The following is a 26,297-nucleotide window of genomic DNA, read 5'->3' as shown; positions in this document are numbered from 1 at the left end:
CCATTGACTTTTGGGGAATTTTGGTCAACCATGACTTTTGAAGTTAAAAATCATCAATATATGATATATGAAGTCATTTGATCAAGAAAAATCAAGAAAATCAATCAAGAATCAAAAAGTCAAAAGTTTGACTTTCCATACTTAGAAAAATTCTAAGTGTTTTTCAATGGTTTTTTCCAAACTTTGAAAGGGAATTTCTCAAAATTTCACCTACAAACTGAAAAAAACTTCCAACATGAAAGTTGTAGATTTTGATCCAATAAACAACTTTGACCCATATAATTTTTTTCCATAAGATCAACCATTTAAGAGATATGGAGCTTCAAAGTTGGCATCTTATGAAAATTTCACTTAAAACTTCATTTTCTTCAAAGTTCATGGATCTTTTTCACCCATTTCCTTAAAGGTCTTGAAGAAACTTTCAACTAAGCTTTTGAAGTGTGTAACATGAGCTTTCCAAAATGTCCAAGAGCATGAAAAAATATGGAGTGTAGCTATGGTTTTGAATTTTGCCATTAGTGAACTTTTCACTTGAAATTTCAAGTCATTTTGCCAAAGTTATGAACCAAATTGCCAAATGATCCAAATAATGATGCATAGATGCAATGATTGAAGATATTTTCTGATTTGAAGATCAGACTGGAAGAGATAAGAAGCTTGGCAAAATAACCATGGTTAAGTCACTTTTAACCATTTGCATTTAATGTGAAAGATTCCATTTTATCTCTTAAGCCAAATCATCACTTCTTGATCAACTTGCAAGAGCTTTGCATTCAGAATCCTTGCCCTATAAATAGAGGTTCAAATCACTCTTCAAATCACACCAAAACCTCATAATCATAGGTTTTCTCTCTTCTTTCTTGATTTGCAAGTTTCATAAGTTTCAAAGAGGAAGAATTGCAATTTCCATCTCTTGCAATTTCTGAGCAAAGTGAGGGTTCTAACATCTCATAAACATCAAATGTGATGTGTTTGAACCATCCATACACCCCAAAAACACCAAGAACTCAGAATCACTACCTCACTTCTCAAATATGCATAACTTAAGCCTTATCATGCCAATTTTCATTCAAGCTCAATTCTGTCCAATCTAACCATCCAAACACCATCCATGTACCATATATGAACTATTCCAATCATCATCCCTGACCTGTAACTCCAAAATCACCAGGCTTGATCCTCACTTGAGCCCTACTGCAGATCGAGCATCACCAACTGGTCCAGAGGTTTTCAGTTCATTCCAATCATCCAAACATGTTCCATAAGGTCCATTGAAGCTGTCCAGATCAAGAAACAACATCTGGAACCTCTCATTTGCAGAATTCGATTCCCAGTTTGGCCGTTTTTGAAGGTAAGCCTCATGAACTCCAAACTCATACATACATGCATCATAAATGAAAAATTGAATTGCTATCTTGTTTCTGCACTATCACTGATCAATAGCCCTCAATCAATTTCACAATTCATCAATCCTACACGATTCCATGTTCAAATTCAGAATTAGGGTTCTTGGTGTTCATCACAAAATTGATCACCTTAGAGCAAATATAAATGAATTATGAGGGCACCATCATGTTTCTCGTCCAAAACCGAGCAAGATAGACTATCTACTTGATCAAAACAATCCAGTTTTAGAGAAATTCAAAATCAAAATAGGGATGTGTTCTTGGCGCCATTTTTTGTTCAGAGATTTCAAACACTCGTTTTTGAATATAATTAAATGAGCGTGTATCATAAACAAGCTGCGCGCGCAGCTCAGTTGGTTGTTGTTTTGAGTAGTGAACCTCAGGGCGTGGGTTCAAGTCCTAGTGGAGACAAAACCATTTTTTTGCAACCTATTTTCTTTCATTTCTTCACAATTTCATTAATCATTTTAACCAATCAAAATTAATTATTTTTACTTCATTTTTTACACACTTATTATTTTATATATGTATTTTATGAATATCAAAAAAAATCACAAAAATATATTTGTTTAATACATTTTTAATTAAGTTTAAAATAACATATTTTAAGTGTTTTTTAATACTTTTAAATATTGTTTTTCACTTGATTTCTCAAACTTAATCACTTGTAAATATTTTTTGAGCAAACCCTAATCATCTAAGTGTCAATTGAAGACAATCTTTTTGTTTATCTTGATTAAATTAACTTCTTTCAAAATTCAAATCGTTTTAAATAAGCGATCGCGATTCTTTTCAAAAACGATAAACCATTTTCTTTTGATTTTCAAAGAAAACTATTGATTAAATCTTTTTAATTGATCAATTGATTTTCAAAACGATGTGGGGCCTCTCGAATATTAGAGAGTATAAGACCCACTCCTTTTTCCTTTTATACAGTTTTTCTTTGTACAGAAAACTCTTTCAAAACAATACTTTTCAAACTGTTTTCAAAACAACCAACGACGCGTCTGTAAATAAAACGATCAACCATGTTTTGTAAATATACCATGGGCCTCCACGTAGGTATAAGTCCCAAGCCCCTTTCGTACATATCCACTCCAGTACATGAAATTAGGTATTTCATTGTACGCCTTTTGTACATATCTCGATCAGTTTGATTTTTAACTTTGAATAACAAACCAAAAATGAAGGTTTCTTTAAATCTTCCCAAAAATATACCATGGGCCTCCATGTAGGTATAAGTCCCAAGCCCTTTGTAAATACCTGTTTACATAGCTTTGAATAAACTCAAATGGACCTCTCCCCGAGTGTGAGTCCCGAGCCCCGTGTATACAAATGGATCATGCTCACAGGTATATTTCCTTCATAAACTCCATTATATACACACACTTTGTCATATATGTATAACTGTTCATATTTGTTCATGTACTTGTGCATATTTGTTCGTACTTGTTCATATGTGTGTTTGTGTTATATATACTTGTTCAACTTAGTACAACACTAGGTTCCCCATAGCCTCCTATTGGGCTTCGTGCAAAAAATCTCCCTAGTTTAGGTTAGGACATAGAGTATGGTTTCCCGGTGAAATCGCTCTAAGAGCTCAAACCAACTATACTACGCCTCCCCTTATGCTTTGTACAAACGAGTGACCCTCCCATAGCCTCCTCTTGGGCTTACAATGCAAGGACCCTGGATTGTCCCTCCCATAGCCTCCTCTTGGGCTTACAATGCAAGGACCCTCGGATAGCCTCCTCTTGGGCTTCGTACAAGGACCCACGGGCTTCTTATAAGCATCCCCCAATATCCAAATCAAAATACCCTAGGAGATTAGACATTTTTCATCTCTATGCTAGGAGTATCTCTTTTATATCATCACAAACAAACAATCAATCAATCAATCAAACTTTTTTGCCACAAGGCTGGCTAATCAATCAAACTGTTTTACCACCGTACTGGATGATTAATCAAAGTTTTTGTCACAAGGCTGACTTCATTGAAACTTTTGCCACAAGGCTGGCTGATTAATCAAAGTTTTTGTCACAAGGCTGACTTCATTGAAACTTTTGCCACAAGGCTGGTTAAACAAACAAAAACATCTTTATCATTCTAAGCACCCTAAGTGGCATGGCCCCGGGCTTATAATGAAAAGATTTTCAAACAAAAACAAACAGATGTATGTGATGATATAGATTAGATACATCTAGCATTTAGACGACATTTGTCTATTTTCCTTTGCTTCCACTAGCATAAGTGGGAACTACGATTGCTCTGACTTTCTCAACATCCCTTTGAGAATACGTAGGCACAAGGTCGATCCTTGGCGAGCAAAACAAAACAAAAAAAACCATTCAAACCTTAGCACCCGTAGACCCCGAGCTACAGATGCTCTGATTCCCTCTAAGGGATATGTATGCAGAGGATCGCGATGATCTTTGCGAGCATAATCAAACAAACACCTTAGGTCCCACCTATTTCACAAGAACCTCCACCACAACAAGAATGGAATAAACAAAGCAAAGAAACCTATAGAGTACTATAGATATGTTGGGTGCTAATACCTTCCCTTCGTATAACCAACCCTCTTACCCAAAGATCTCTCCCCCACTTTTAGGTTATTGCAGCTTTTTTCCTTTTCCTCCTTTGGAAATAATAAAAAGTTTGGTCGGTACAAAAGAAAAATCATTTTTTATGAGCACACGAGCCCAAAGAAGGCATCAGGTGTCTCATCCACAAAAAAAGAGGAACAAAACGATTTTTCGCCCGCGACAGTTGGCTAACATAGTGCCAGTTCCGAAGAAAGATGGCAAAGTCAGAATGTGTGTTGACTACCGTGACTTGAACAAGGCCAGTCCAAAAGATGACTTTCCATTACCACATATTGACATGCTGGTTGATAACACTGCTAAGTTCAACGTCTTTTCCTTCATGGACGGGTTCTCCGGTTATAATCAGATCAAGATGGCTCCCGAAGACATGGAGAAGACATCTTTCATCACCCCATGGGGTACCTTTTGCTACAAAGTGATGCCGTTTGGATTGAAGAATGCAGGAGCAACTTACCAAAGGGCAATGACTACTCTCTTTCATGACATGATGCATAAAGAAATTGAAGTTTATGTGGACGACATGATAGCTAAGTCCAGCACAGAAGAAGAACATATTGAATACCTTTTGAAGTTGTTTCAACGACTAAGGAAATATCAGCTTCGCTTGAATCCTAACAAATGTACTTTTGGGGTTAGATCTGGAAAACTCTTGGGTTTCATTGTCAGCCAAAGAGGTATTGAAGTAGATCCCGACAAAGTCAGAGCTATTCAAGAGATGCCTGCACCAAAGACTGAAAAACAAGTAAGAGGATTTCTCGGACGATTGAACTATATTTCGAGATTTATCTCTCAAATGACTGCTACTTGTGGGCCAATTTTCAAGCTTCTCCGCAAAGATCAAGGGGTTGTATGGACTGGAGATTGCCAGAAAGCGTTCGACAGTATCAAAGAGTACCTGTTAGAACCACCAATATTGATTCCTCCAGTTGAAGGAAGACCACTAATCATGTACCTTACCGTGTTGGAAGAATCCATGGGTTGTATGCTTGGACAGCAAGATGAAACTGGTAAGAAGGAGCATGCCATCTATTACCTGAGTAAGAAATTCACAGACTGTGAGTCTCGTTACTCCATGCTCGAAAAAACGTGTTGTGCTTTGGCATGGGCTTCAAAACGTCTCCGCCAGTACGTGATCAACAATACTACTTGGTTAATCTCCAAAATGGATCCGATCAAGTATGTCTTTGAAAAGCCTGCATTAACCGGAAGGATTGCCCGGTGGCAAATGCTGTTATCCGAATATGACATTGAATACCGTGCTCAAAAAGCGGTCAAAGGAAGCATTCTCGCCGATCATTTGGCGCATCAACCAATTAATGAATATCAATCTCTCAAGTTTGACTTTCCTGATGAAGATGTCTTGTACTTGAAGATGAAAGATTGTGACGAACCATTACCGGAAGAAGGTCCTGAGCCTGGATCAAGATGGGGCCTAATTTTCGATGGAGCAGTAAACGCTTTTGGCAATGGAATTGGGGCAATCATCATCACTCCCAAGGGTACTCATATCCCGTTCTCCGCCAGATTGCTATTTGATTGCACCAACAACATCGCAGAATATGAAGCTTGTATCATGGGTCTCGAAGAAGCCATTGATTTAAGGATCAAGATCCTAGACATATATGGAGATTCAGCCCTCGTGATCAACCAAATCAAAGACAAATGGGAAACTTACCACCCTGGCTTGATTCCTTACAGAGATTATGCAAGACGTCTGTTGACTTTCTTCAACAAGGTGGAATTGCATCATATACCTCGAGATCAGAATCGAATGGCAGACGCTTTAGCTACTCTATCTTCCATGTTCAAAGTCAATCACTGGAATGATATGCCTACAGTCAGAATCACGCGCCTTGAAAGGCCCGCCTATGTGTTTGCAACCGAAGCCGTCATTGATGATAAATCGTGGTTTCACGACATCAAACGCTTCCTTCAAACTCAAGAGTACCCGCTTGGGGCATCAAACAAAGATAAGAAAACTCTAAGGAGACTTTCTGGCAGTTTCTTCCTGAATGGAGATGTGCTATACAAAAGAAACTTCGACATGGTTTTGCTCAGATGCGTGGATAGACACGAAGCATACATGTTAATGCATGAAGTGCATGAAGGGTCCTTTGGAACTCATTCAAATGGGCATGCAATGTCCAAAAAGATCTTAAGAGCAGGATACTATTGGTTGACAATGGAATCTGACTGTTACAAACACGTGAAGAGATGTCACAAGTGCCAGATCTACGCAGATAAGATCCATGTGCCACCGACTCTACTCAACGTTCTCTCGTCTCCATGGCCTTTCTCCATGTGGGGTATCGACATGATTGGAATGATCGAACCGAAAGCTTCAAACGGTCATCGTTTCATCTTAGTGGCAATTGATTACTTCACCAAATGGGTCGAAGCAGCATCTTACGCCAATGTTACAAGACAAGTGGTTGTGAGGTTTATCAAGAATAACATCATTTGCCGATATGGTGTTCCCAGCAAGATCATTACTGACAATGGTTCAAACTTGAATAACAAAATGATGAAAGAATTGTGTGAGGAATTCAAGATTGAGCATCATAACTCTTCTCCTTACAGGCCAAAAATGAACGGCGCCGTCGAAGCTGCCAACAAGAACATTAAGAAGATCATCCAGAAAATGGTCGTCACTTACAAAGACTGGCATGAAATGCTGCCATTTGCTTTACATGGGTACCGTACTTCAGTGCGTACTTCAACAGGGGCAACTCCCTTTTCTCTAGTATACGGCATGGAAGCTGTGCTCCCCGTAGAAGTTGAAATCCCATCGATGAGAGTCCTCATGGAGACTAAGTTATCAGAGGCTGAATGGTGTCAAAACAGATACGATCAGTTGAACTTAATCGAAGAAAAACGTATGACTGCTCTATGCCATGGACAGTTATACCAAGCAAGGATGAAACAAGCCTTCAACAAAAAGGTTCGACCTCGTGAATTTCAAGAAGGCGACCTCGTGCTTAAAAAGATCTTGTTTTTTCAACCAGATTCTAGGGGCAAATGGTCTCCTAATTACGAAGGCCCGTATGTTGTCAAAAGAACATTTTCTGGCGGCGCCATGACTCTTGCAACCATGGATGGTGACGAACTCCCATATCATGTGAATGCTGATGCAGTCAAGAAATACTTTGTCTAAAAAATACAAAAGAACAGCTCGGTAAGTCGAAAACCCGCAAAGGGCGACTTAGGCAAAAATGAGCGTCTCGGTGGACTGAAAACCTGAAAGGGCGGTCCAGGCAAAAATTAGAGACAATAAACAGAAAAAATTCATCCTGGTAGATTGAAAAACCTGAAAGGGCAATCTAGGCAAAAATTAAGGATTTATGACAAAGTAACTGCATTAGTCCATACTTCGTCACCTGAGGAGTCTTTTTCATCAAAGGATCTTCAAACAAATCATCACCAATCTGAAGCGACAAACACAGTTGGAACTCAAAGTTGTTAGGGAATAGTGGTTATTGCTTTCAATGTAGTCTTTTCCGCATAATTACCATTTCCAACTTTTTTAAATACTCCATGGAATTACGCCTTTAGCTGATTTCCATCCTATTAAATAAATTTGAGCCTTGTGCCCATTTGTTTGCAATCTTTAATTTCTTTCAGTTTCAAAATGACGCTTTAATTGTGTTATTCACTTTTGAAACAAAAAAAAGAAAAAAATAAGTTTTAAATGAATTTACTTCACTTTTCTTTTTCAAAATAAAAGCGGAATTTTCCTTTGAGTTGTGAGCAACGGAAGGAACATCAGCAGTCGTCTCCATAGGATGAACAAAAGGATTCTCCCGGAAAAATTGTTGAGACAACGGTATTCTGGTCCCAGAAAAGAATTCCTGAAGCAATTATCCCTCGAGGTAAAGAAGCTCTTCTATCCCCAGTGAAGAAGCTCTTCTATCCCCAGTGAAGAAGGTCTTTTATCCCCAGTGACGAAGATCTTTCATCTCCAGTGAAGAAGTTCTTCCATCTCAAAAGATGATCATCTTCCCCAGAGAAGTTTAAAACATGCAGCATATTCATCACCTGTGTTATCTACACCGTGTTGAAAAACATTTGCCAAGTATCTGGTTGTATTGCGACGTCGGTCCCTCTCCAGTATACTTCTTTGTCTGTCAGTATTGTCAGTATGCATGCTACATTCATGACATTCATCATTCATACATATTTGCATCATTTATGCATTCTTGCATTTTTCAATATTTGCTTCATATTCACTTGCTCAGGATATATCTATCCCAAAAAAAAAAAAAAGAAGAAAGAAAAGGAAAAAAGAAACAAGTATGGGCGTGTCATCTCTCTAGTAGGTTGTCCCCATAAGCAGAAATAACATCTTCTTTCTCCAGCTCCCCACTGAGATCATTCCTCGTGGAAGAAGGTTGCTTTAGTTTTCTCCTCTCAAAACGAAAGAGAAAATCCCATCGAGTTCATTCCTCATGGGTACAAAGCCTTGTTTGACTATTTCTTTCCAATTAATTCTTGGTTAGAACCTTGTCTTTACCAAATATTCAAATTCCGATTCCTCAAACAGAGTCGTGAAAAATAGACAATAAGCAATAGCCTCATCATCTGAGCAGCTTATGTCTCTTCCAAAAGACTTTTCCTCTCTAGGAAATCAATCATGAAGACCATTTGACAATCAGGGTCTTATTACTGTTCACAAGGCTGAATAACCAGTAATTTCCCTAGCAAAGTCTCCAGAATCATTTTATCACTTGGCTGATAATTGATCATGTCTTCAAAACCACTATCACAAGGCGGGTAGTCGGTAACCTTTTGTTTTGGTTATATTATTTAACATGTCTATCACAAGGCTGATAGTCGGTAATATTAACCGAACCTTTGAAACTCTTTTTACCTTGTCAAGTCTGTCACCATGCTGATAGTCGGTAATGCAGTTTCATACTTTCACCTTCGCATTATTAAACAAGTCTATCCCCATGCAGATAGTCGATAATGTCGATAGGTAAGCTTTTCTTACAAAGCTATCATTCCCCGGTGAAGCCTACACTTGCTTTCCCGAAAAGACAAAACGGATTCTCTTCCTAAAACGGATTGAGACATCCTTCCCAACCTCTTTTCCCCAGCGGAGTCAGTTCTTGATATCCCCTCGGTAAAGATGTCCTTGCATCATTCGCAATTTTGGTATCTTAGGTCCAAAATTTGCGTCTTCTGATATTTAAGTCTCTTCCAACCTATCAAAACGAAGATTTTCAATCTTCATGTCTCAGGTTGAAGAAACTTAAATAGGGGCATCTGTCATACCCCAATTTTTGACCTAAGATACCACCTCATATCATTTGCATATGCATCATTTGCATCTCTAACAAATTGCATAGCTTGTGTTTGCTACTTGTGACTCAGCAGGGTTTAATCAAGAAACCACTCATCAGTACAAGTAACAATCAACTAGGGTTTTGTTCTCCCTTCATCTCAAATGAATCATCTTCATCAACAATCAACATTTGGTCCTCAGAGATTCATTTCAACAAGCTCAAAGGCTTTGAACCAACCAGATTAGGGTTTTGACTGAAGATAGCATACTCCTGACTTCTGCTCAGGATTTGACCTAATGACTTGGGACATGACCTCAAGACCCCAAGTACCTCATTTTGGCCTAATCTATTGGCTCAAGACATCTCCTACACAAGGATTGATCAACAGTGAAATCTCAGATTATCAGATTAGGATTTTTGAACTATCAAGGACTGAAATCAGGGATCATATTTGGGAAACCCTAAAAATCCCCAGGAAGTCAATCAAAAGTTTCAATCATCTTCAAATAATCCCTATGACAACATCCAATGGAAATTACATCTCAATTCAAGACCTACAGTCATCAATTTCATCAGGTCGACAATTAGGTTTTTTGACCTAATTCACTAAACCATTGACTTTTTAATCAGGACATGGTGCCACAACTTAAACCATGGCTCAATATCCTCTAATGCTTCAATATGATCCATTCATACCATTCATATGGTGAGGATAGCCTGTTTCATTTGAAATCTCCAGAAACGCGATTCGTCTGAAAAAGTCAACTGTACAAGATCACCATTGACTTTTGGGGAATTTTGGTCAACCATGACTTTTGAAGTTTTAGATCATCAATATATGATATATGAAGTCATTTGATCAAGAAAAATCAAGAAAATCAATCAAGAATCAAAAAGTCAAAGTTTGACTTTCCATACTTAAAAAATTTTCTAAGTGTTTTTCAATGGTTTTTTTCCAAACTTTGGAAGGGAATTTCTCAAAATTTCACCTACAAACTGAAAAAAACTTCCAACATGAAAGTTGTAGATTTTGATCCAATAAACAACTTTGACACATATAAATTTTTTCCATAAGATCAACCATTTAAGAGATATGGTGCTTCAAAGTTGGTACTTTTTGAAAACTTCACTTAAAACTTCATTTTTCTCAAAGTTCATGGATCTTTTTCACCCATTTCCTTAAAGGTCTTGAAGAAACTTTCAACTAGGGTTTTGAAGTGTGTAATATGAGCTTTCCAAAATGTCCAAGAGCATGAAAAAATATGGAGTGTAGCCATGGTTTTGAATTTTGACATTAGTGAACTTTTTCACTTGAATTTTCACCATTTTTCACTAAGTTTCAAGACTACATGACCTATAATCCAAGCAATGATGCATAGAAGCAATGATTGAATGATATTTTCTGATTTGAAGATCAGAATGGAAGAGGATAGGAAGCTTGGAAATTAACCATGGTTTAGTTACTTTTAACCATATGCATTAAATGCAAAAGATGCCATTTTATCTCTTAAGCCAAGTCATCATTCTTGATCAACTTGCAAGAGCTTTGTATTCAGAAACTTTGGCCTATAAATAGAGGTTCAAATCACTCTTCAATTCACACCAAAACCTCACAATTATAGGTTTTCTCTCTTCTTTCTTAGAATGCAAGTTTCTTAAGTTTCAAAGAGGTGAAATTCTCAACCTCTAAACCTTTGAAGTTCTGACCAAAGTGAGGGTTCTAACATCTCATAAACATCAAATGTGATGTGTTTGATCCATCCACACACCCCAAAAACACCTAAATCTCAGAATCACTCTTCAACCACCATGTTTGCATAAAGAGAGCCTTATCATGCCAAAATTCACACCAGCCCATATCTGTCCAAGTTAATCATCCAAACACATTCCATATATCATATATGAGCTATACCAATCATCATCCATGACCTGAAACACCTCCATCATCAAATTCGATCCTCACTTCAAAGTAACTGCAGATCGGGTTCCATGGATATACTCAGGTGAATTCAATCCATTCCAAGCATTCAAACATGTTCCATAAGGTCCACTAAAGCTGTTCAGATCATCAAACAACAACTGGAACTTCTCTTTTGCAGAAATCAATTTCCAGATTGGCCGTTTTTGAAGGTAAGTAAAATGAACTTCAAACTCTAACATACATGCATCATAAATGAAAAACTGGTTTACCATCTTGTTTCTGCACTATCACTGATCATTAACCCTCAATCAATTGCATCATATCATGATCATACCCGATTTCACATTGAATTTCAGTTTTAGGGTTCTTCGTGTTCATCACAAAATTGACCCCCTTAGAGTGAAAATAAGTGAATTCTGAGATCACCATCATGTTCCTTGTGAAAAACCGAGTGAGATAGACCCTTTGATCGATCCAAACAACACAGTTTTGAAGATTTTTGAATTTCAGTTATGGTGTGTTCTTGGCGCCAGATTTTCGTTCAAAGAATTCAAATATTTGTTTTAAAATATAATGAGTTGAAAGCGTATCATAAACAAGCTGCACACGCAGCTCAGCTGGTTAGTGTTTTGGTTGGTAAGCACTAGGGCGTGGGTTCAAACCCTTTGGGAGACAAAACCAATTTTTTATCACCTTTTTTTCTTCATTTTTTAACAAACTTTATCTAATTATTTAACCAATCAAATTAACTCATTTTTTATTCATTTTTTACACACTTCTTATTTAATATACCTATTTTGACAACATTAAAAAAAAATCATCACAAAAAAAAGATTTATTTAATATGTTTTAATTAGGTTTAAAATGACATGTTTTTAAGTATTTTTAAATACTTTAAATATTGTTTTTTTCATTATTTGTTAACCTAATCACTTGTAAATATTTTTGTGATCAAACCCTAATCACTTAGGTCTTAATTAAGTATTAAAACTTGTTTTAACTTAATTAAGTTGACTTTTGTCAAATTCAAACCGTTTTAAAACGAGCGATCGCGATTCTTTTTCAAACGATAAACCACTTCTTTTTGATTAAATTCTTTTGACTAATCAATTAATTTTCAAAACAGTGGGGCCTCTCGAATATTAGAGAGTATAAGACCCACTCTTTTTTCTTTTATACAGTTTTTTTTCTTTAAACAATAAACTTCTTTCAAAACAAACTTTCAAACAGTTTTTCAAACAACGCGTCTGTAAATAAACAATCAACCATGTTTTTGTAAATATACCATGGGCCTCCATGTAGGTATAAGTCCCGAGCCCTTTTTGTACATACCCATTCCTGTACATGAAATTAGGTATTTCATTGTACACATACATTTTTGTACATAACTTAATCTGTTTTTTTTAACTTTGAATAACAAATCAAAAATGAAGGTTTCTTTAAATCTTCCCAAAAATACCATGGGCCTCCATGTAGGTATAAGTCCCAAGCCCCTTTGTAAATACCTGTTTACATAGCTTTGAATAAATTCAAGTGGACCTCTCCTCGAGTATAAGTCCCGAGCCCCCGTGTGTACAAATGGATCATGCTTACAGGTATATTTCCTTCATAAACTCCATTATATACACACACTTTGTCATATATATAACTGTTCATATTTGCTCATGTACTTGTTCATGTTTGTCCGTACTTGTTCATACTTGTGATTGTGTTATATATGCTTATTCAACTTAGTACAACACTAGGTTCCCCATAGCCTCCTATTGGGCTTCGTGCAAAGAATCTCCACTAGTTTAGGTTAGGACATAGAGTATGGTTTCTCGGTGAAATCGCTCTAAGAGCTCAAACCAACTATACCATGCCTCCCCTTGGGCTTTGTACAAACGAGTGACCCTCCCATAGCCTCCTCTTGGGCTTACAATGCAAGGACCCTCGATAGTCCCTCCCATAGCCTCCTCTTGGGCTTACAACGCAAGGACCCTCGCATAGCCTCCTCTTGGGCTTCGTACAAGGACCCACGGGCTTCTTATAAGCATCCCCAATATCCAAATCAAAATACCCTAGGAGATTAGACATTTATCATCTCTATGATAGGAGTATCTCTTCTATATCATCACAAACAATCAATCAATCAAACTTTTTTGCCACAAGGCTGGCTAATCAATCAAACTGTTTTACCACCGTACTGGATGATTAATCAAAGTTTTTGTCACAAGGCTGACTTCATTGAAACTTTTGCCACAAGGCTGGCTGATTAATCAAAGTTTTTGTCACAAGGCTGACTTCATTGAAACTTTTGCCACAAGGCTGGCTGATTAATCAAAGTTTTTGTCACAAGGCTGACTTCATTGAAACTTTTGCCACAAGGCTGGTTAAACAACAAAAACATCTTTATCATTCTAAGCACCCTAAGTGGCATGGCCCCGGGCTTATAATGAAAAGATTTTCAAACAAAAAACAAACAGATGTATGTGATGATATAGATTAGATACATCTAGCATTTAGACGACATTTGTCTATTTTCCTTTGCTTCCACTAGCATAAGTGGGAACTACGATTGCTCTGACTTTCTCAACATCCCTTTGAGAATACGTAGGCACAAGGTCGATCCTTGGCGAGCAAAACAAAACAAAAAAACCATTCAAACCTTAGCACCCGTAGACCCCGAGCTACAGATGCTCTGATTCCCTTTAAGGGATATGTATGCAGAGGATCGCGATGATCTTTGCGAGCATAATCAAACAAACCCCTTAGGTCCCACCTATTTCACAACAGAACCTTCACCATAGCATAGAATAAAAAACAATAAAGAACCCTGTAGAGTACTACAGATACGTTGGGTGCTAATACCTTCCCTTCGTATAACCAACCCTCTTACCCAAGATCTCCCCCCACTTTTAGGTTATTGCAGCTTTTTTCCTTTTCCTCCTTTGGAAATAATAAAAAGTTTGGTCGAAACAAAGAAAAATCATTTTTATGAGCACTCGAGCCCAAAGAAGGCATCAGGTGTCTCATCCCACAAAAAAGAGGAACAAAACGGTTTTTCGCCTGCGACAGTCAGAAGCGCACCAGTATTTCCTCAACCTCCTATATTTCCTCACATGAATGAGTCTACCAGATTCAGCTCCATAACATCACTGCTCCTATATTTTCTGAAGGGCAGGTCACAACAAGCATTATAAAAGGAGGGCAATTAACATCAGAAAACTCTCTCTTTCATTCTTCTAATTTTGCATTGTTCGGAGCTTTTTGATTTCTTAGTTTTAGGCAGTCAATTACTTTCACAAATAGTGATAGTTTCCTACACCAGGGGACTATAGCAATCATAGTCTTAGGTTTTTATTTACCGTTAAATGTGTAATTTCAAGAAGCAACATCTACACTTTGTAGAGAATTGTGACTTGGTATTCGAAGTTTACCATAATTCCAATTTCCTTTATAAATTCTAGGTTCTAATTTTATATGCATTTACTGTTTTTATATTTAGTAATGATGATTGAGTTATTGTTTGCATACTGTGATTCTATGTTTGAAATAAAGAGCTTGTCCGACTAATTTCCTTAATACCGGTGTGTAAGGGATAGAACCAAAGGGGTTCGGTAATAATTTGGCATAAATATTCATAAAATACTTTTCTGGTTTTGGTTTCCAAACTTAATATTTAAACTATTTTGTTCTGAGAGTAAAAGATAAACAAGGTTAAAACCAACACAACGAGAGTTTGAGATTTTAATTAGATAGTGGTAATCAAACATTGATTTTAAATAAAGCGAGAGCGATTTAGGATTAATTAGAGTCTATTTTTTTCATAAAGTATATTTAATTTTTAAATGAGACATCGAGAGCAAGCATTTAGATTTGATAATATAATCCGAATCAATAAACAGAAGAGTATGAGATAAAGGTTTTTAAACTGATAGTTTCTACTGAAAGAGTGTTTTAATACTTAAAACAATGTCAAACGACTTACTGAATCCTCGAAGTTCGACGTATTGCATATCGGTGTCTTGCCTTTATTTATTTAACTTAAACTATATTTAATTCCCGTTTCCTTATAAACCAAATAAAGATCATAGCTTTAGCTTACATAGTAACATTAGATCGTATTAAATTGGTTATCAGTCCCTTTGGGTTCAATATCTTTTAATACTACACGATTAGATTACACGCTTGCAGTTAGTATCCCAATAGACTCATAAAGTCGCAATCAATTGTTGTGTATCATGCATTCATAGCATATGTTATTAGGACATTTGTCCAGTGATGTTAATAGGACGTTGATGGCATCAATTCTATAGTGTTGATTGAGTATAATTTTTTGAAGTGGGTCTGATTTCAAGCAGGAATCGATCTTATTGGTGGGGATCTTTGAAGAAACGATGACAGGGTTATCACTGAAGTTTTTGTACCACATGCATGAGTCTTATGCTACTGTATTGAATTCTTTGTGATTGCATAATGATTGATTAAGTGATGTTTGTTATGATGTGTGAATTAATAATGTCTTCATAATGACTGTTGAGTGATGTTTGTGATGATGTGTGAATTAATATCGTCTTGATGATAATTGTTGAGTGACGACATGATGATGCTGTGAGTGAATCAATGATGTGAAAGTGTGAGTATAAATGTGAAGTATGATGATATATGAAATATGTGATATTTGATGTATAACTACTTATATATGGAATATGACAAAGTATATTATTTGAAATGTTTTGATAAAGATGTTTTGAGACAACAATTTCGTTGTGATGTTTGAAGTTTCACAATGGTACTGTCAAAGAGATAAATGTTTTAATTTTGTAAACCTCTGTTATGGAGCAAGATGTTTTTATTATGATGTTTTGATGAAGATGTGACACCCTTGATAAATATTTGTGCTTATTTATTTATTAGAATATTTGCGCATAATCGTTGGATTTTAGAAGGGTGTTATAGAAAGAGTCACGTTCACCAAGAACGTACTCGAGACCATATTTGTATGTGGTATCCTACAAGACCATCACATTTTAGATTCCATCTTACATCATCGCCTCCAGTTTCATTTATGGAGTGATTGGTCAATTTGGACTACTGACCTCCCCCTAGCCCCACTTGCAATTGCATACGCCCCTGGCGTGGGTGGAGAGCCATTCTTTCAAAAGTTGCCAGAGCCTCATCTAGACTTTGGGATGTACCTATCTAGGACTCTCTTCGACATTCACTCGTGGTTTTTTGACGTGGACGAGCATCCTATCATCTCTTTAACACATGTTTTATATTTGGGGTGGACATCAGTAGAGTAGAAGATGATAATACTTCAAACCCCATCTAGGAGGATTCTAGATGTGACTATGATGCGGGTGACTTCGAGCACACTCTAACTAGTGAGTGCAATAGACTATACAAGGTTGAGGAGGATGATTATTGTAGATGTCAATAGTTTTTTATCAACTTAGCAAGTAAGGGGAAGTATGTGGGTGGTAGGAATTTTTGGTATTATACGGTAGACGTCATGTGACATTTTTATGCATGATTGGAAAATTTCCCTTTAGAGCACCTCTCCGACCTGGGTGTCTGCCGAGGACTTTATATTTATTTTTGTAAATAATGAGTTTTAACATAATTACCATTAATAGTTTATCTCTTCAGACACTTCATCCTTTATAAATATTATGGTATTATATTTTAATCTAGTTTATTTAATTTCTATTCTAAGTAAAATGTTGCACAGTTAATTAGACTTCAATAGAAAAAAATAATATATAAAAGTAAAACTTAAAGAAGTGATATTTTTGCATAAGAAAAAATTATAATTGACTTATTTATGAAAAAAACTACCTTTTAAAAAGAGCTTTAAACATATATCATCCTATAATTCCAGAAAAAGCAAGGAAATATAAAGATGATATTTGTTTAGGGTTGTTGTTTTCTTCTTCTTCTTCTTCTTCTTAGATCTGATATGTCTAACATCACTATTCATGTTACATTAACATTGTTGTTATTTTTTTGTTGATGTTGTTGTTTTTTGTTGTTATTGTTGAGACACAAAACGTGTTATTACTTATAATACAATAAAGTATATAACACTGAAGATATGTTTGGTTGGGTCGACTAACGACCATCTAGGGGTCACCATTGTTTTGAACTCCTACCATTGGTTACTTATAGCCACTATAACTAGATGAAATCATAATACTGATGACAATGGGTAGTGTCGGGTGTGGGTTTCACACTACACAAACCCGCCCCCGAAATTACCACACGAACCCAAACAGGAACCCGAACCCAAAGGCTATTCGGGTGACAAAATAACACCCACGCCCACACATGTTGGGTTCGAGTTTTTTCACCCAAACTCGAAACTACAATAAAATACATAAAATATATTTTTCCTACAATTTTCCACAATATATAAATATATAAGGGTGTGAATTCGCGTTTCGGACGCGTGTTTTACATTACCCAAACCCGCACACGAAATATCGGGTGGCACCCGAACTCGAATCAAGTCAACTCAAATTTTTACCCGTTGACTCGAGTTCGGATGCTAGTGAGTCCCACGGATTTGGATTTGGGTTTGTCTTCCATCCTTAATACTAGACACAATGAAACCTTAATGTACATGACTATCTAAAATAAGGTACAATGCTCAAGACAAAATGGTTGGAGTAGAAATTGAACATCTACTTATTGCAAACAATCATGATATTATGCTCATGATGAATTAAATAAGAATATATTATTAATAAATTAGAAAATAAATTACTCAGTTGATAATTATAAAACAAAATTTGGAGTTACTATTTTGATCATAAGTAACCTTTGTCTTGTGATGTTGATCGGACTAATCTGCATGGTTGAATTGATAAATATTTTTGTGATTAGATGAATATAAATGACGACTTTATTTTTTTTTACTAATTTATGGAATTAAATAATTTTATAAAATAAAATTGAGAGACTAAAAAACTGAAGTTTGAAATAGAGAATCAAAAAACACTATTTTAATAATCAGACAATACTGGCCAGTCTAATTGAAAATTGGAGGATCACCAATTTAGTCTGATTGTTTTATTTGATATACCATTGAACTAGTGGGAACCAGCTATGACCGGGAAAACTGATAAAAATTGATGAATTGACGATTTTGGAAAATCGGCGGTTATGTTTTTTTAGAGACAAAACGACCACGTTTCAAATTTTTTTAAAATAAAATAAAATCAAAATATAAGAAGACTTTATTCAAAACCTATTTAAAACAATTTTCTCATGTTTATAATTACAACTTCTTCAAAATTTTATTTGAATTTGTATTTTTTATTATTTTATTGTGTTTGATTACTATGTTTAGAATTTAAATTTTAAAAATGAACCTTTGGAATTATGATATTTTAAAATTTTTTAGGTGTCAGTGATATTTTTTAGAAATTGAGTTATCTTATTCGACCGATTTAATATATAGTTTTGTTACATAGACCGTTTTATTCAACCAAGTCATCCAATTTATTTTAATTTAATCACGCGTTCGACCAATAATCTAGTAATTAAATATTCTCATTGATTTAATTGATTTAATGACGGATTCAGTTTTATAAAACATTATCAAAAGGGGTTAAAACATCTAAATAGAAGGATAAAAAGTGTTTAAATCTAAATTTAAATTTAATGTTGAATTCACTTGCATAAAAAAAATTATATATTTCACTTTTATTTTGTCAAACCCAATGTTAGAGAATCAATTCAATAAACCTTTTGTTTTTAATGGTGATGAATATAGTTTCTAATTAATACTTTTTTTCTACTAATGAAACGATGGATGTAGTGTCATTTTCATTTGATGGGAGTATTATTTCTTGTGCAAGTGTGTGTATGCACCTCATCTGAAAAGAAGTGAAGCTTTTAATAAATGGCGCTAGTAATGAGAATCACGTAACATATATCTCTGTCTGCCATTATCTCTCACTGAACCAATAGATAATACACTCTCACCTACCACTTGTGTCAAAATAAATACAATACTCTCACCAACCACATATTAAATAATGTGAGTGCATGAGTGACCTAAGGAAGCCAAATAATTGATTTTAGATCTAAGCTCTCCCACTTGCTTTTCAGCATAATTCACTCCTTCGTTTATTTAAATAAAATGGTAAACTTTCATTTATGCTCTATTCTTTCTCTTCCAATGTTTTATTTACAAGAATTTGATCTACAACTCCCTGTGATATTAAGTACTTGTAGGATTGATTTTAGCTGTTTTTCTGATTTTGAATTGAAATACAAATATTTTTATGTTGTGTTGATTTTTAGTTTGTTCTTAAAGACTGATTTTCTTATTCATATAGACACATTCACTAACATGTGATTACTTTTCCTTTTTATTACAAGTTTTGAAGATTTCAGGCGGTAGAAACTTGTAAGAGGATGGCATGTGATTATTTTGACAAGATTCAAGAAATCACAATTATACCAACTATGATTTCCTTGATTAAACATATAAGGTATGTTGTTTATAATATATAATTTTTTTTTAAGGAGTTTGTTTTATTTGACCTCAAATGCTATAATAGGAATCATAATTTTCTATTATTAGCTTAGCAGTTCTATCTCTATCATATAAGAACATTTTATACTCTTTAGCTTACACGTGAACATTTTACCATCAATTTTTAATTTACTAAATAGAAAACCATATTTTAATTTACCGACACATCCTTGGAATTTATTGTTTTACAAGTTACTAAATCTTCTTGGTTGGTAAAGACTCTCTTCGGATTTTACTTGACAATAGTGCATTTAAGATAATTTTGGTGTTGGCAATCTAAAGTTTCTCATGTACCAAGAGAAAAATGTAACACAACTAGCATCTACATTTCATTTATATGATAGCAAATGAAAAATTTGATTTTATTTTAGAGTATCACTTCTTGTACTTTTACACTACTAGAAAAAGTTGAAATATCTACGGAAATTTAAAATAATATCATTATCGGAAGAAATTGATGTGATGTATAAAGATTTAAATAACACAATAAATGAAATAAACAAAAGTATTATATTATTAATAGAAGATACCAATAGAATTGCAGATTATACCTTTAATAAAATAAAAAATGGTCGTAGTGAAATAAATAATATACATGAAACCCTTGATGAAATTAATAGAGATAAAGAAATTGATGAAGATATAAATATTCAAAAAATTGAGAAATTTTTTTTATCAATCAGAAACCTTGTTAAAACATGAATAAAGTAATAGAAGTATAACAATAAAAGATTTAGAAGAAATATTAGTTAGAACAAAAGAAGTAAACCAACTAAAAGTAGTTAAACAAGAACCTATAACCACATTTAGGTTAATAAACCCATCATCTTCATGGAGGGGTTAAAAACTGAATACATAGAAGCATTAAGAAGTTCTAATGATATTGAAGAAATTAGAAAATTAATGGAACAACTACAAATAATAAAAGAAGAAAGTAGGAAAGTATGAAAAATGAAAAAAATAGAAACTAAGGAAGAGAATGAATAAGTAATATTGAATTATAATTCTTCAGAAATAGGATTTGAATTAGGATCTGAATCAGATATAGACGAAATATTTATGGAAAAAGGAGAAAAAAGTAATTCTAAACAAAAAAGAAAACGTGAAGAGAGTTGGAATCCTCATAATTCTTGATAAAACTATGAAAATGAAACTATGAATCAAAGAGGTTATACAAAGGCTAGTGGAAAATGGACAAAAGTTGCGGAAGAATTTAAAGCTTACTATGAAGAAACTAAATCTAAAAAAATTATTAAATTTAGACTGTGTAAGAAATTCAGAGGATATACTACAAAGGTGGTCTAATGATATGATTATGCTTATAGCAACCGATGATAAATTTTCTAAGATAAACCTAATGGATGTCAATAATTTAATAGCTTATAGAACAACATGAAATGTGCTGAAATTCTTAACAAGTATTAACGATGAAACATGACATCAATATACAGGGATGGTAGAAAATAATCAACAATTTGCTAAATTAATAATGGAATTAATATATAAAGAATTCATAGGCTACAACACTCTTGAACATAAAACAGAAGTAAATAAACTTTTACGACAAAAGGCAGAAATTCATTTAATTAATATGCAGATATGTAATATGTGTGAAATAGATAGTTTCATTTGTGAGTATAAAAAATACTATTATGAATTAGATAATGAAACTAGAGAAATATATAGAGGAGTCTTCATATCCAAGTTGTCATATCCACTTAGTGCAAAAATAAGAGATATATAGAAATCCCAACCAATTGAATTAGGTGATAGCTTAGGAGGAATTATTCAAATCTTATATAATGAATTAAGACATCAATGTATAGAGTACAAGAGCTAAAAAATTAAATAGAGGTAGAACCTCACTTTGTTGTGATATACCAGAAATAGAGCAACCAGGAAATTATGTTTGTAATCAACGAAGTAGAAAAAGTTATAAAAGAAAACATAAATTAAGAAAAACTTATCCAAGAAAAAAGGCTTATAAAAGTACTAGAAGAAAGTATTTTAGAAAGAGAAAACAAACACCTAAAAAATGTTGTCCAAGAGGAAAAAAAATGTGTATGTTGGATATGTAATGTAGAAGGTTATTATGTCAATGAATGTCCAACAAAGAAATAAAAAGATCTTAAAGAAAAGTCAAAACTTATAAAGAAAGTATAAAAAATATATAATTTAGAACCATTAGAAGATGAACTAAGTGATTATGACTGTAGTGTATATGAATATATAGAGGATGAATTATCTTCAGAAGAAACTGAATCTGAATAGTACATGTATCAAAATTAAAATTGAAAAAGAAAACAAAGAAACTGAAGCCTATATAGATACAAGAGCAAGTATTTGTATAGCAACCAAAACATTATTTAGTAAATAGAAAAGATTAGAGAAACCATTAAAGATTCAAATAGCAGATGGCTCAATACACCCACTAAATTGGGCAGCTACAAAAATTACTTTAAATATTGAAAATAAATTATTCATAGTACCTACAATATATCAACAAGAAACAGGATTAGATATAATAATAGGAAATAATTCTTACGATTATATGCACCCTTTTGCCAATAATTAGAGTATATATCGATTAAGGCTCCATATATTAAAGGAAAACAACTAAAAGAAATTATAGATATCCCTATTATTCATTCCTCACAAACAATTTATTCAAGAAAACAATCAGAGCTCTTCAGACTAAAACGTGGTGAAATTATAGATTTAGTTTGTAGAAAAATGCGTTATGCATTAATTAATTTAGAACCAGGAAGAAAAATCCCAATACATATTGAAGAACTATTAGATAAAGTGTGTAGTGAAAACCCACTAGATCCAAAAATTAATAATAAAAACATGAAACTAGTTGAATTGAAACTAAAAGACCCAACAAAAGAAATCAAATGTAAACCTATGATTTACAAAAAACAAGATAGAGATGAATTTGCTGAAGATATTAAGCAAATGTGTGAAAAAGGATTAATAAGACCATCAAAAAGTAAACATTCAACATCATTGTTTTATGTTGAAAATCATAATGAGATTTAAAGAGGAAAGAGAAGGATGGTAATTAATTATAAACAAATAAATGATGCGATGGAAGGTGATGCGTATTTTCTTCCAAGAAAGGATTTAATTATTGAAAGAGTTAGAAATATGAATTGGTTTAGTACTTTTGATTGTAAATCTGGATTTTATCAAATAAGATTGTCAGAAGAATCTAAAGCTCTAACAACATTTAGTTGCCCTCAAGGTCAATATGAATGGAATGTTCTTCCAATGGGAATGAAACAATCACCAGATATTTTCCAACGCAGGATGGACTCTATCCTTAAAGAATTCAAAGATTTTTGTCTTATTTATATTGATGATATATTAGTTTTTTCAAATAAGGATCTAGATGATCACTTTAAAAAGGTAGAATTAGTACTTAATAGGTGTTTAGAACATGGAGTAGTATTAAGTAAGAAAAAAGCTATAGTAGCTCAAAATAAAATCAATAGGATTAGAAATTGAAAAAGGGAAAATAATCATGCAAAAACATGTATTAGAAAAACTTCAAAATTTTCTCATTAAACTAAAAGAAAAAAAGGAGCTACAAAGATTTCTTGGATTACTAACATATATTTCAAATGAAGGTTTTATTAAAAATTTTGCAGTTGAAAGAAAATTACTTCAACAAAAACTTAAGAAGGATGCTATTTGGTCATGGACCGAAGAAGACGAAATACTTATTACTAAATTGAAATATTTATGTCAAGATCTTCCTGAATTATATCATACATCAGATGATGATCTAATTATTATTGAAACTGACGCATCAAATGAATGTTGGGGAGGTGTTATGAAGGCTTAGCCCCTTGGCCAAAAGAAAGAATTACTATGTAGATATATGTCTGGAACCTTTTCACACAGTGAAATTAGTTATCCTACTCATGAAAAAGAAACATTAGTATTAATTCGGATGTTAGAAAAACATCGAATTTATGTTCTTGATAAAGAATTTATTGTTAGAACCGATTCTACTTATGTTGCAAGTTTCAAAAATATTAATCATAAAGGAACTTACAAGCAAAGGAGACTTATAAGATGGCAAATGAAACTAGCCGAATATTATTACTCAATTACTCAAATTAAAGGCGAAAAGAACGTACTTGCAGATATACTTTCTAGAGAATGGAACGAATCTCAGAAAAAATCTTAAAACAACAATTGGAGTTAAAAGAATCACTAAGAATTCACAAAATAAAAGAGCAAGAACTGATTGGAAAGGAAGTGAAATTAATCGATAAGGAAATAGAAATTATAAAATCTCAACTTAGAATAAAGAATCCACTTGAAGAGATTAAATTAAAAGAACCTAAGAAATGGTATGCAGTATTTAACGGAACATTTCCAGGAATTTATGATGAATGGTATAAATCAGCCCCTCATTGTACAAAAATCTCAGGAGTTACTTAAAAAGTGTATGCCACCAAGGAAGAAGCTCAAAAAGCAATGAATGATCATAGAGAATTAGAAAAATCAAGAAAAGAGATTTATCTTGGCCCAAGAACTTTCTCAGAAACAACAAAGAATAATGCACCAGAAAGAACATCCATGAAAATCTTAGGAAGAATTCCTTCTTCTTTGGATAATTTGCCAATTATGTCTCGAAAAGAGTATGAAAATCAGGTTAAATTCTCTGAAGAAAAATTTATGGAGAATTTAAAAAAGACTTACTTATTGGTCCGAGAAAGAAAATACTAATTGTTTTTATATGGTGGATAGAAATGTTATTGGAGTAAAAGCTATAATTACTCCAGGAGTATCCCAGTTACTAACATTTAATATGTTCCAATTTGGACTTATTGAATGCCTTTATCTAAGTAAAAATCTGGAAGAAATTAATCTTTTCCCATATAATTTTATAGAATCAGTCCAGAATTTTAAAAAGAATATTGCTGGAGAAACAAATATTTATTTAAAATTTTATTTAGCCTATATGGATTTTACAACAAATCAACCAGCCAAGTACTTTGTCTTCATTGGAGTAAGTAATAATCAATTTTCTTTAAGAGATGACTCAAAAGAAGAAATGTATGATGATGATCACTTAAATATAATTTTATCTAATCAACTTTCAAACATATTCTTTCAGTGTCAAGCTATTGGAAAGAATTCATGTGTGACAGTATTGTATAAAGCACTTAATCTCCTACTACTAAGCAAGACAAGTGGAAAAGCACTAAAGGATAGAGATATCCATCTATTGACATCTTCTGAGCTACCATTCTACGCATTTAATAAGGAGACAATGAATTATAAGCCATGTGTACTTAAGGAGTTATGTTCAAGTATAAAAAAGGGTGAGAATCATGCATGTGAAATATGTTTTCAAGAAAAAGATGTCGTGGAAGTGACCAAGTGTCTAGAAAAGTCCATGTGCCTTAAGGATGAGGATAAGGACGAAGCAATAATAGAGTCATGAAGTAGATAAGAGTGAATTCATTTGTCATGTAGTATTTAAGTGTCTTAAATAAGTGGTACTATAGATGAATAGTACTATGCATTATTGTAAGTAGAAAATAATATTCTAATGTGTGTTTAGGGCTGTAAATAAGTGCTTCTACGATGGGAAGAGGCAAGGTGTAGAAAACAACCCTTTGTGTAAGTTTCTCTTTAGAAACATATGTTAATCCTTTAGGATTTAGCTTGGCACCTTTTGTGTGCAATGTTGTAACATAAACTTATATCAATAAAACCATGTTTCTACTTATTCAAGAATAATTCAATTAAATTACACAACATATATATCTATTAATCAACTATCTCACATAAACTTACGCAAGCAGCGGTGAACCAAAATTTCAGAAGAAATCATGATCAGGTATAATTTCTTTATTTACTTACTTTTATTAAGTGTTATAATTTTCTTACATGTCTAGCATAACGAAAATGGAAAAAAAAATAGTAAATGATATAGAACATTTACATATTACTGAAGAAGATGGAAATTACGAAGGAAGTATTTTAATAGATCCAACCTTATTTCAAAAAATACAAAAGGAAGACTTAGATTTAACTAAGGATGTAAATATGAAGGGAAAATATAGAATTGGAGGAATAATAAAAAGATTTAACCAAAAGGATAATATTATATATTATGGTAAAATAATTAATGAAACGCCAACTGATATAGCATATGCCCAAGGACATACCTATGTACAATTATTAAATAAAAAGAAACTCATGGTACTCAAGAAAAATATAAAGAAAGATGAACATAGAAATAAAATAGGATATATTCATATAGGAGCAGTGCAAGTATTAATCAAAGCAACTTTTTAAGAAGGAATAAATTCTCCAGTAGAACTAATATTAAAAGATGATAGAATTACAGATCCAGTAGATAAAATACTTGGAGTAGTATAAGGAAATTTAGCTTATGGTAAACTAAAATTTGAAATACATCATAATATTGGAATATCTTTAAATACTCAAAGACTAGACCAAACTTTAACTCTTGAACACAAATTCCTTAGAGGAAATTTAATGAGACCAGGAGATAAAATA

The 26,297-nt window shown here is 33.6% G+C and overlaps 1 long non-coding RNA gene across 1 annotated transcript; it reads left to right on the top strand.

The window, feature by feature from the left end:
- Positions 1 to 19,363: 19,363 nt before the first annotated feature.
- Positions 19,364 to 25,511, top strand: LOC131645006 (uncharacterized). Its single transcript, XR_009296819.1, has 2 exons — positions 19,364 to 19,704; positions 24,883 to 25,511. It is a non-coding gene; the product is annotated as an uncharacterized LOC131645006 (long non-coding RNA).
- Positions 25,512 to 26,297: the final 786 nt, after the last annotated feature.

This window comes from Vicia villosa, linkage group LG1 (genome assembly GCF_029867415.1).
Source record: "Vicia villosa cultivar HV-30 ecotype Madison, WI linkage group LG1, Vvil1.0, whole genome shotgun sequence".
NCBI classification, from domain to species: domain Eukaryota; kingdom Viridiplantae; phylum Streptophyta; class Magnoliopsida; order Fabales; family Fabaceae; genus Vicia; species Vicia villosa.
This window is presented reverse-complemented; position numbering and strand designations above follow the sequence as displayed.